The 12,552-nt window shown below is 47.4% G+C and overlaps 1 long non-coding RNA gene across 1 annotated transcript in view; it reads left to right on the top strand.

Annotated features, from left to right (window-relative positions):
• Positions 1 to 508: 508 nt before the first annotated feature.
• Positions 509 to 12,552, top strand: part of LOC148116515 (uncharacterized) — a 117,778-nt gene continuing 105,734 nt past the window's right edge. The window contains exon 1 of the long non-coding RNA XR_015731598.1: positions 509 to 585. This is a non-coding gene — a long non-coding RNA (uncharacterized LOC148116515). The remainder of the gene's footprint in view (positions 586 to 12,552) is intronic.

Genomic DNA, 12,552 nt, shown 5'->3' with positions numbered 1-12,552 from the left:
ACTCAGGGAGGGGAGAGCTAAAATGTTTTGGCTGGCCAAAAAGGAACAGGACCTGTTTTATCCTAGTTTACTGTTATATCAGGGCAAGTTGCAACTGCATTTTGGGGTATTCTTTATGCATTCAGAAGCTTATTCCTCACTCATCCACCCAGCTTCTCCAAAAGACTGTTTAGAACAGTGGTTCCCAACGTGGGGCCCACCCCCACAGGGGGACAATCTGATTTTTAATGGGGGCAATTAGAAAATGAGCTATCAACTTAATTTTTGAAAGCCCGCTAATTGTTCTTATATATTTGTGATGAAACAGCTGTGTTTCATTTACCTATTGTTGTCTTTGTTAAAGTGCATTTCCTAGGGTCTGGTCTGAAAAGGATATCCCAGCTGGGGGGAGGAGGGAGCAACTACCAGCCAATCGGATATGTTCCCACTAAGGATCACGGGACTGGCAGAGTCTCTCTCTCCCTCTCTTTCCTGTGGGCTTTGCTGCTGGGTGGTTGCAGGGAGAGCCGCTCTGTGGGGAGACAGAGTGGATGGCTGCTGGGGGAAGCCCAGCAGTGAGGATACAGAACCAGGACCCAAGTTTAAGTAAGAAATTGTTAGATTTACAGTTTTTTTTAGTCTGTATTTTCCCAGGCCGTGTTTTACAAGACTTTTCCTCTCAGAGCAATCAGGGGCTGGGACACGCATGCGTAGGCTTTGCCAGGCCTGTGTGAATCACCTCCACCTACTGAACTGCCAAAGCTTTTCCCCACTAAGCTGCAGGCTCAAACCGAGTGAGCAAGTAGGTGGTTGTTGTTGTTGTTAGTTGCGAAGTCGTGTCCGACCCATCACGACCCCATGGACAATGTTTGTTAGATCAGGCGCAGGGAAAGAAGACGCGACCAGCGTTGGTCCATTCAGCACTTTATTAAGTACAGGAAAAGACTGGTGGCTCCGCCGCCAGAGCTCTCCTTTTATGCGCTCTGGCAAGTCGCACCGCCCAGAGACAGCATTTCAAATATAATAGTGCAGATCAACTTATCTTTAAGATAAGATCTGAAAATAACAAAGGAATGGTACCTAAATTAACCTATTAACCTAAATTTGTATAGAAATATAACTGTTTAGCTAATCATGTTCTTCAAAGCTACATCCTAATCGATGGACATCCAAAATACCAACCCTAGCATTTATGTGCATCATCATGATTTTCAACACCTATTCATATCATTAGGTGTTGAAAATCATGGTGATGCACATTCTGTAAATGCTAGGGTTGGTATTTTGGATGTCCATCGATTAGGATGTAGCTTTGAAGAACATGATTAGCTAAACAGTTCTATTTCTATACAAATTTAGGTTAACATATTCAGAACAGACAAATATGAATGAGAAAGCAGTATGATGGAGATCTAGAAAAGAATAATCTTGGGCTGCACTAACTGAAGTATTGTGTTCCATCAGAAAGTAATGATTTCAAAGTACCACATTTCAGTTATAGTCCTCTTCCCTGGATGCTAAGATTTTAACTGTGATTTGAGTCCATGGTTTACAGGTTGCTTTTTCAAAATTGTGCACCCAACTCAGGCTGGATTCATATGGTGCCATCAAAATGCCACAAGAGGACTCCTAATTAAGCACTCATTATAATCCAAAATAAACAGAATCCAGCTGTTATTATTTATTTCAATGCTGAGAAAAGTTTTAATATGGTTATGCATAGATTTCTGAAGAAGACTACGGTTCCTCTGAATTTTCCAAAAGGTTGTACATTCTACGCTATTTCCAGATCATGAATGTTTATGCATGTGTGTTGTCTCTTTGTCATGGGAAATACAACACCATAAGATTTTGCTTTCCATTCATAAACTCCTTTTACTCATATGTTAAATTCATGTTTACAAATGTCTATTAATTACTAATCATAAAGAATCACTACATGACATTTGAAAAAATATATCATAGACACCTGCTTATTTTCCATTGCACGTGTCTCCTTGGAACATATACAACATTAGAACAGGATTAGTAGATATGGTATAACATACTTATGGATTCAGGCCTCTGTTCTCTCTAAAATGAAGGGCTAAGATACTAATCAATGATGTTGAGCATATTATTTTGTGTTATGTACTCTAATGGGTACAAAGATATTATATTTATCTCTGTTCTCTATATCTGTATCCAAATACTTCTCTGACATTTAATTAAATGGCCTTGGGGGGGAGGAGCCACAAACAGCTCTGTAATGAGAAAAACATCTCTTAATTGGCTTCACACAGAGAAATCTATGGACGACAAAAGAGAGGATTGGTAGAACAGTGGCCTCATTTTTTGATTCCACAATCAGCAAGATTACAAATTGGGTGGCTCTAAAAAGGCTGCAATGTGTTCACCTATCCGTTGAAAGTTGATCCAAGATGATGCAATATATTTTCTATTGGATGCCATGTCCTCATATCATCCTCAAACATTAATCACCACAGCATATGCAGATTATATGGAATGAGAGAACAAGCAGAAGAACAAGGCACAGATTATTAGCACATGGGTTTTCTTACCTCTTCTTTGTTCAATCGTCATGTTAGGATTTAATCTCTGGTTATCTTCTTTAAAATCCACACACAAGCAAGAAAATATGCCCACATTTGTTTCCTATAAAAGAGACTAAAATTCTTTATTAGGGAAGCTTTGTCTCTTACTAAAATCTCTGTAGGCCAAATATTTTTCACGGTCATCTCAGCAAGCAGATAGAAATCTGTAACAGGATCTCTCTCACTTTGTGTTATCTCAGGACTTTTTCTGATTTGCACTTAGCTATAGCACAAACTTGCTTTGACTTCATCTTCCTTCTGCTGTGTCTGCTTGCTCTGCAGCCCATGAATGAAGCAACCACAAGACACATGCCAGTCTTTTTTTAAAAAGTTTTTGGGTTTTTATTTTTAAAATATACATCAACATCAATACATGAACAGTGCGGCATCTGGGTATCATTCATTTTGGGACAAGAGGCAATAATGATATTAATAATACTTGTTACATTAATCAAATTTATGAAATGCTAGTATTAATATACACATTTGTTTTAAAGTAGTTATTCAATATTTCAATGTTCAATTTTAATGCCAATCACAATATTATTTGAGCTTACATAGCAATGCCATCTTTCAACCTCTAATCTTTCCCTCTAGTTATTGCTTTTATTGTATAAAAAATATGCGTGCTAATATTCCCTTATTTCTTATTTCTACCTCTATTCTGGCTTCTAATCAGCCCATCATTGCTGATTCTAGTGTTGACACACATGTTTATATTAAAATATAGTCCTTTATTATTTAATTATTCAATGTTTCAATGGACCATTCTAGTGCCAATCACCATATTATTTGAACATACATAATAATATCATCTTTCAATTTCTAATCTTTCCATCTAGCTATTACTTTATATAAGAGTGTGTATTCTTATTCCTATCTCTATTCTGGTTTTTAATCAGGCCATCCTTATGCTAAAAAAAAGAAAGAGTGAAAAAAATATTTCCTTTCTATCTATCATCTCTTGCCCATTTTGATACCTCAATTCTTATTCACTTTTTAACTTGCCTCCCATACTCCTCTCTTGGATCCTTATCTCTACCTACATCTACCTACAAAATGATAGTCTATTCCTTGCTCTGCAAAGCAAGTACAATGAGAAAGTACATTAACAAGGTTAGATGCAGTGTTTTAAACTTCCACTGATTTCAGGGAGAGAGAGAAGCATTTAGTTTTTCTTTTGAGCAACTCCAAATCCGAGAAGTCTTGCTTTTTCATGAAAGTTTTCAGTAATAGAGCCTGGTGGTGCAGCAGACTAAAACACTGTTATTAACAGTTATTAACTGTTAGATCCGGCGCAGGGAACAGAAGACTGGACCAGCTCGATACATTAAGCAACTTTTATTCATTACAAAGTAACGAGTCAAGACTGCTGGCGCGCTGCCGGAGCTCTCCTTATATTCGCTCCCGGCAGACGCACTGCCCCTTGACAGGGATTCAAATCTCCCGCCCGATGGCTGGCAGCCAATCAGGGCGGATGTCCTTATAAGGACATAACACTCCTCCCCCCTTAGTCCGAAATGTCAATCTCATTCACAAACGTTACGTAGTCGCGCAGGTACGCCGGACGCCTCGGCACCCTAGCTGACCTGCGCAGTCTCACTTCTCCTCCGTCTCCGGCCTGGAAGGACGGGGGTCTTTCGTCTCCTGGTTCCCTCTCCGGAACCGGGCTCGGTTCGGCTGTCGAGTGAGCGGGGCCACCCCCAGCGCCTCCGGCCGGACCGCAGACCTTGGATCGCTGGTCCTGGTGGTCTTCCTCCTGTCCTGTGGATCTCTCGCCTCGCCTCGGCTGCTTGGTTCCAACCCGGGAAGAGCGTCTGAGTCTCGGTAAGTCCATTCCTTGCTCTTCCCTGGTCTCCCGGGCGCTGTAGTTCGGTCTCGGTCCGGCTTGCTGCCGCTCGGGTGGCGGTTCCGCTCGGTTCGGGTGGTGCTGGCTCTCGTTGTTGTTGTTGTGCCGTCCGACCTCGCAGGAGTGGCGTTGGTCCCCTCGGTTGGGCTGGCGTCGGTCTACCTTGTCTGGCTGGCGGTGGTCGACCTGGTCGGGGTGTTGTTGCGGTGCTACCCCCGCGGGGCGGCGGAGGTCTCCCCTGCCGGGGTGGTGCAGGTCTCCCTGGCCGGGTTGTTGTCGACTTCCCCTTCCCCCTAGTCCCTGGTCTACCGTTGGTTGGTGCCTGGGGCCATCCTGGTCGGGGTGTCGTTTCTTGGCTGTCTCTTGTGATGGGCGGGGGTCCCCCACGTCGGTGGGTAGTGTGCCACCCTCGCCCGTGGGTCGCGGGTTGCCCGTCTTGGCTGGGTCCCGGTCTACTCGCCTTGAACTGCAGTCTCCCTGGCTGGGCTGGCATGGGCTGCTGTCACTGGTGGGGTGCGTTGCTCCTCCTCTGGGCAGGTCCCGGTCTACCTGCGGGCTTGGTTGGTGGTCCCTGGCCTTGCTGTGCCCGGTGCCCACCTGGCTGGGTTGTTGTTGCCATCCTCCGTGCGGTTGGCCCCGGTCTACCTCGCTGGGCTGCCGGCGTGACAGCATCTGGTAGTGGGCTGGGCCGACCTTGACGGGGTGGTGCTGCTCTGCCTCGCAGGGGTGTGGTAGGCCTACCTCGTCGGGGTGTCGTAGGCCTACCTCGCCGGGTTGTTGTAGGCCTACCGGGTCTGGGTGTGGTAGGCCTACCTCGTCAGGCTGGTTTTCATGCGCTCCCCCCCACCTTTTTCGGAGTTGGTCGATGTGACGTCTCGCGAACTGTCCATCTTCCAACTCGACGATGTATGATTTGGGGCCGGTTGTGCTGGCAATCTTCCCCTTCAGCCACTTAGGAGAGCCGCTGAAATTCAGCGCGAAAATTGAATCTCCGTTGCTGAAGGCGCGAAGCGGGCGGCTGGCGGTTGCGGTCACTTCCGGGCTGTATTGGGGGTGCAGCCGGTCCAAGGGTGACCTCAACCTTCTGCCCATCAACAGTTCGGCCGGGCTCTTGTGGGTGGTGGCGTGTGGCGTGATGTGCTGGGTGAGGAGGAAATTGTCTATGCGCTCTTGCCAGTCCCCCGGGCCCATCTTGGTGAGGGCCTCTTTGGTCAGTCGGACCATGCGTTCCGCTTGTCCGTTTCCGGCCGGCCTGTAAGGGGCGGACAGGGCGTGGCGGATGCCCAGTCCCGCCAGGAAGGATTCCATGGCCAAGGATGTGAGCTGGGGGCCGTTGTCTGAGACCAGCACATCCGGTAGACCATGAGTGGCGAAGAGACGGGGCAGGGCTCGGATCGTCGCGTCCGTTGTGGTAGATGCCATGGGCACCACCTCGAGCCATTTGGAGAAGGCATCTACCACGATGAGGAGGTGTCGCCCCTGCATCGGACCCGCGAAGTCAATGTGGACCCTCGACCAGGGGTTGCCGGGGGTCTCCCACTTCGCGACCTCGGATTGCGGCGGCACTGGGCGAACTTCTTGGCACGGGTCACATCTGGAGACCCATTGTTCAATGTCTTTGTCCATGGAGGGCCACCAGACATAACTCCGTGCCAGTGCCTTCATGCGGACGATGCCCGGGTGCCCCTTGTGCAAGGTCTCCAACGTTCGCCGTTGCAGAGTGCTTGGAATCAGCACCCTGTCTCCCCATAGCAGACAGCCCTTCATGGTGGACAGCTCCTCCTGTTTCCTGGCGAACGGGCTGAATCTTTCCTCTGGCTTCCCCGACGGCCACCCTCTGAGGATCCAGGATTTCACTGTGCGGAGTGTGGGGTCCTTTTGGGTGTGGATGACCACATCTGCGGATGACACCGGGCAGCTGGCGTCGTCATCAATGTGCAGTAGGTGGAGTGTGGGGGCTGGGTCTTCGACCGGCTTCTTCGACGGGCATCTGCTTAGGGCGTCGGCGTTTCCTATGGCTGTGCCTGGCTGGTGCACGAGCCTATAGGAGTAGCCCGCTAGGAAGATTGCCCATCTCGTCATTCTTGGGGACATGAAGGTCGGGGTTGGTTGGTCGCCTGCGAGGAGTCCCAGGAGAGGCTTGTGGTCTGTGACTATGGTGAAGCTTCTTCCGTAGAGGTATTCGTGGAAGCGCTTCACTCCAGCCACGATGGCCAGGGCTTCTTTGTCCAGCTGGCTATAGTTCCGTTCTGCGCCAGACATAGTCTTTGAGAAGTACGCGATTGGGGCTTCCGAGCCATTGGGCAGTTCGTGGCTGAGGACTGCCCCCACCCCATAAGGCGACGCGTCGCAGGTCAGTCTGATGGGGAGCGTCTCGCTGTACTGAATGAGGACGCTTTTGGACGTCAATAGTCCTTCTGATGGCCCGGAATGCCGCTTCCTCTTCCTGGCCCCACTTCCAGGAAGCCGATTTTCCCAGCAGGCGGTGGAGTGGCTCAGCAACTGTGGCTTTCTGTTTTAAGAAAATGGCGTAAAAGTTGAGCAACCCAAGGAAAGCCTGAAGCTCCGTTTTGTTTTTTGGGCTTGGAGCTTCATGGATTGCTTCCACTTTTGATTTGGTGGGGTGGATGCCTGTGCTATCAATGAGGAAGCCCAGGAACTCGACTTCCTGTACCCCTATGATGCACTTGTCCGCCTGACCCTCAAACCCTTGGCCTTGAACCGCTGCAGGACAAGCCTGAGCCTTTCAAGGAGTTGGGTTCTTGAGTCACCGGAGATGAGCACATCATCGAAGTAAGGCACCACCCCTGGAACGCCTTGGAGAAGGCGTTCCATCATGGATTGGAAGATGCCAGGGGCAGCGCTGACTCCAAATTGGAGGCGGTTGCATTTAAATGCCTCTCTGTGCGTGACAATTGTTTGAGCCTCCGCCGTTTTGTCATCCACTGGCAGTTGCTGGTAAGCCTGGGCCAGGTCCAGTTTCGCGAAAATTGATCCAGATCCCAGGGAATGCAGCAGATGTTGCACCACTGGGACTGGGTATGCGCTCTGTGCCAACGCCTTGTTGATGGTACAACGGTAGTCAGCACAGATGCGCACAGACCCATCATGCTTCAGTGGGGTCACAATGGGGGTCTCCCATGAGGCATGATCGATCGGTTCCAGGACGCCCTGGGCGATCAGCTTATCCAGCTGCTCATCTACTTTGGAACTCGGCGGGGCTTGAGCCTGATTGGGGTGATTCCCTTGTCCAGATTAAAGGAGATTTTCCTCCCCACAAATTTCCCCAGCTTACCATCGAAGACTTCTTTGAACTCTTCGATGATGGAGTCGAGTTCGTCCCTGCGGATCTCGTGGATGCCCTGAAGTGAAAGTCCCAGCGGCTTGAACCACTCCACACCCAACAGGTTCGGTCGGCTATGCTGCACAATGGTGATGGGTAGCTTTCCGTTGAAGTCGTTGTACTTCACCCGGATTGTGGCTCTGCCTAGGATTTCAATGGGGTTCCCGTTGAAGTCCACAAGTCTCGCCTTCGGGGTTTTCAGCTGGGTCCTTTTGTATGCCGGGTTCAGCTGCTGTAGGTGCTGCCAGTCCATGATGGAGTAGGCAGATCCGGAGTCTACCTCCATCTTGCACGGAGACCCCTCTGCTAGCAGCGTCACGTGGAACTTGGTGGTTCCCTCGTCGCTTGTGTGAGCAATGGTGGTGGTCTGGTGCACCGTTCTGTTGCGGGGATATTCCTCCTCCCCGCGCCGGGACTGGTTTGAGGACCGTTTGGATGTCCTCTGGTTATCTTTGCGATTTTCCCTGAATCGTGGCCTGGGTGGTTCCGGGGCTGGATCTGTGGCTCTGCAGGCCTCTGCGATGTGGCCCCTCTTCAGGCATCGGCGGCAGGTCGCGTCCCTCCATCTGCAGTTTGCCCTGGGGTGGTCGCCTCTGCAGCTGCCGCATCGCTCTCCCCGGTCGCCATGCTGTGGGTTTTCCCGCCTGGGGGGGCGGGACACCTTGTGGACGGCCATTTCCTCATCAGACTCGGATTGAGTAGTTGCCTCGTCTGATGAGGTCGGGCCCGACTTGTGGATCTTATGGATCCCCCTTGCTTTTACCATCGCGGCGGCTGCTTGCTCAGACGTTTCAGCCGCCGTTGCCTCGTCGAGGACATCTTTGAGCGGAATCTTCTTCCGGCTGAGGAACTTCTTCTGCAGCCCCACATCTCGCATTCCAAACACAATGCGGTCCCGGATGGCATTGTCCACATTGTCGAACTCGCAGTTGGCAGCGATTTGGCGAAGCGCTGCCACGAATTCCTTGATGGATTCACCTTCCCGCTGGTTTCTTTGCTGGAAGGTGAACCTGTTTGCGATGGGGGTGCCTGTAGGTGCATAGTGCTCCTGTAGGACTTCTTGCAGGTCGTTCCAGGACATCTCCTCGATGTCCCTGGGTGCCACGAGGTCAATCGCCATCTCCAGAACGTCCGATCCGCAATGAGCCAGGAAAAGGGCTCTTTTTCTCTCCTCATCGAGGTTCTGGTATCCATTGCCTCGCAGGAACTGCCGGAATCGGACCATGTATGACCTCCACTTCTCCCGGGATGGGTCGAATGGGTTCAGCGCGGTCATCGGGGCTTGCGGGGTAGCCATTCTGGAAGATCGCTGTGGTGTGGTGATTTTGTTCGGTGGGCGATCGTGCCAAGAGTCTTGTGAAGGTTCTTCTCTCTAGTCCTTCGTCGCCAGTGTTAGATCCGGCGCAGGGAACAGAAGACTGGACCAGCTCGATACATTAAGCAACTTTTATTCATTACAAAGTAACGAGTCAAGACTGCTGGCGCGCTGCCGGAGCTCTCCTTATATTCGCTCCCGGCAGACGCACCGCCCCTTGACAGGGATTCAAATCTCCCGCCCGATGGCTGGCAGCCAATCAGGGCGGATGTCCTTATAAGGACATAACATTAACATCAGCTGCCTGCAATTACTGCAAGTTCAAATCTCACCAGGCTCAAGGTTGACTCAGCCTTCCATCCTTTCTAAGGTAGGTAAAATGAGGACCCAGATTGTGGGGGCAATAAGCTGATTTTGTATAAAATATACAAAAGTATGAAGGCTATTGCTTAGCGCATTGCAAGCCGCCCTGAGTCTCCGGAGAAGGGCGGCATATAAATCAAATTTTTTTAAAAAAATTGAGAAGTGAGAAGTAAATAGTAACATTGAAATATATCACTGTCAAATATGCCTGTGAAAAACAGTGAACTTATTTTGTATGCCTGCTTTCTTTTTTGTAAGCTACTGAGGTTGTTATTCCACCAAAGTTTCCTACTTCTGTCTCATTTTCATCTTTACTTCTATTTGCCTTTACTTTGCTTTCCTAGAATGGTCATTTTTTTTAAAGGATACTTTGAAAGTGGAGAGATTTCAATGAATTGAAAGATTCTGAAATAGAAGCTGAAATGGAAACTGAAAGATTTTGAAATAGTTCCGAGTGACTATACAATTCTGACTTCTCAAGCTTTTTTTGTGATTTGTATACTTGAAGATAAATTCCTTGAAAATTATTTTATTTTAAGCAGTCCTCACCTTACAAACAAAACTGTGACTGAATCTTGATCATTGAGTGAAACAGTAGTTCAATGCAATGTGAAAGAACTGAGGTGGCGCAGTCGTTAGAGTGCAGTACTGCATCTACTTCAGCTGACTGCTAGTTCAGCAGATCAGTGGATCAAATCTCACCGGCTCAAGGTTGACTCAGCCTTCCATTCTTCGGAGGTGGGTAAAATGAGGACCCAGATTGTTGGGGGCAATATGCTATTTAGTATATTGTTTTTGGTGTAAGCCGCCCAGAGTCCTTGGAGAATGGGCGGCATAGAAATATGAATAATAAAATAAATAAATGACCATTGGCTCAATAACCACAGTCTTGGCACTCCTGGTTGCAGTCGTTAAGTGAGAATTTTGAGTCATTAAATGGACAGAGTCCCATGTAAGGAATATGGGGCCTCAGTGTGGTGGAGAAAGCCCTGGGAGGCCAGGCACAGTCTCTGTGTGTGTTGGAGGGATGCTGCAGTACATGTGGGAAGAATTTATAAATTTTATAACTATGTTAGAAATATTGTATAGGGAATCATATCTTAACTGACCCAGGTCTCCACAAAGTTATTAATTTACAGCCTCCAAAATCCTTTACACATAGTCAAACATAAAAATTAATTAAACACTCATTTTAAATTGTAAAAAAGCCACATTAAACTTAATTTACACTATGTAAACTTAATGATAACACTTATAGTTTAAAGGAAGCAATTCCATCATCACTTGATTTAATCAACTCTTTTTCCAGGTCAATAAGAAAGCTAAAAATAAACAAGGAAAAACAATTAAGAGACCGATTTAGAATGCTATCAAAATTGTTACAAGAACCTTCCCTATGTTGTAGTCTATCTTCCAGAGATTTTGACATTCTGGAAAATAAACTTCCTCCTTTCAAGTAGCACTATCAGGGTCTTTTTCTTTTGCCACTTGAAATCCAGACCAGGTTTTACTTCCAACTTACATTGCAAAGCTTCAGCTACCCCGCCTGCCCCCAAGCTGCTGCCGCCTAGGAATCTTCAACCATCTACCCAGCCCTCCAAAGCAGCCTAAGACTTCCATAATCTGGAAAACCTCAGTCACCCGTCTGGCCAAGCAACACTTAGAACTGCAGGGATGCTACACAATCATCATGGTACAACATAGGAAAACAAACCCATCAGAACTAGATTCAGCAGTCCAAATGCACTTAAAAGACAAAGCCCACTCTTTTGAAGACAGCAAAGTCCACATTTTGGACAGAGAGGACCGCTGGTTTGAAAGGGGGGTCAAAGAGGCCATTTGTGCCAAAATTGAACACCCTCACCTCTCAACAGACGGGGAGGGATATGACATCGTCAATCTCCAATCTACAAAATACAATGCGTGTGCACCCCCATGCATGCATTCTGCCCCCACACATGCACATGTGGTGCCCCTGCATGCATGTGTGGGACCCCCACATGTGCCCCCCACATGTGTGTGTGGCCCCCCCGCATGCATCCTGCTCCCTGTGCGTGCGCAACAGAGACCTAAAGACCAGTTGGCCAGTGGGAGGCGCAAGTGCATTCACGGCAGAGCTGAGCTGGGGTGACGGATTGTGTACCCACAGAGAGGGCACTGTGTGCCACCTCTGGCACGCATGCCATAGGTTTGCCATCACAGTCCTAGGAAATATATTTAAATTGCAAACTTCATTGAATTGTGCTACTTTTGAATAAATATATAGGAATGTGCATTTAACTATTTCTGATTGTCCATTTTAATAATTGTTTTTTAATTTCAGTTTTTTGTTTTAATTTCATTTTTGTATTCCAGATGGATATACAAAATGCAAATTTTGTGTCTCTTTTTGGTCTCTTACTTTAGAGATTTATTCCTAATCCAAGGTGAATTATTCACCCTACCATTACTTTTCAGATTAGGTTGATTTCACTTTTTTCTTTTCTTTTCTTCTAATGTACCATTTTTTCTAGTTCTGGCTGGACATTTAAAAACAACCGTAATCCTGTGTTTATTATAAGTCTTTAAACACCAAGGTTATATCTTGCATCTTCTGTTGGACATATCCCTGGCCATATCATGATGCCAGCTGTGAAGCAGTACTGGAATATTAGCACGTTGCAAACACTGAAAAACACCACTTCCTCTGCACTCTCATGAAACCAGCTTCTTTTTCTGTTTCAGCACCAACTTGGAACACACACTTCTCCTGTGTGCTGTTTTTCCATCAACAAAACTGTTTGCCCCCATTTCTCAGTTTGTATTTATGTCATCCCGCCAGTCCAAGAACAAGACCCCAGAATGAAGAAAAGCACAAAAATATAGATGTGCATGGCTATCTTGGTGATATTATTTGTTTGGTGGTGCGAGATACTTTTTCATTTCTCGATTTCTCCCAGTATTGGAAGCCCTGGGTGAGAGAAACTTCAGGTAAATAATATGGAATCTCCAAATGTAAAGTAGAAGAAATATGGATTGGTTTCTTAGCTGCGTTTTGTATCTGCTGACACAGTTTAATCTCATATCATAATCCAGAATCCACTGCAACAGCTATTAAGTTTATTTTCAT

The sequence above is a fragment of the Pantherophis guttatus genome, chromosome 1 (assembly GCF_059756535.1).
Source record: "Pantherophis guttatus breed Tessera chromosome 1, ASM5975653v1, whole genome shotgun sequence".
NCBI classification, from domain to species: Eukaryota; Metazoa; Chordata; class Lepidosauria; order Squamata; family Colubridae; genus Pantherophis; species Pantherophis guttatus.
Note: the sequence above shows the minus strand (reverse complement) of the source record. Positions and strands in the feature narration are given on the sequence as shown.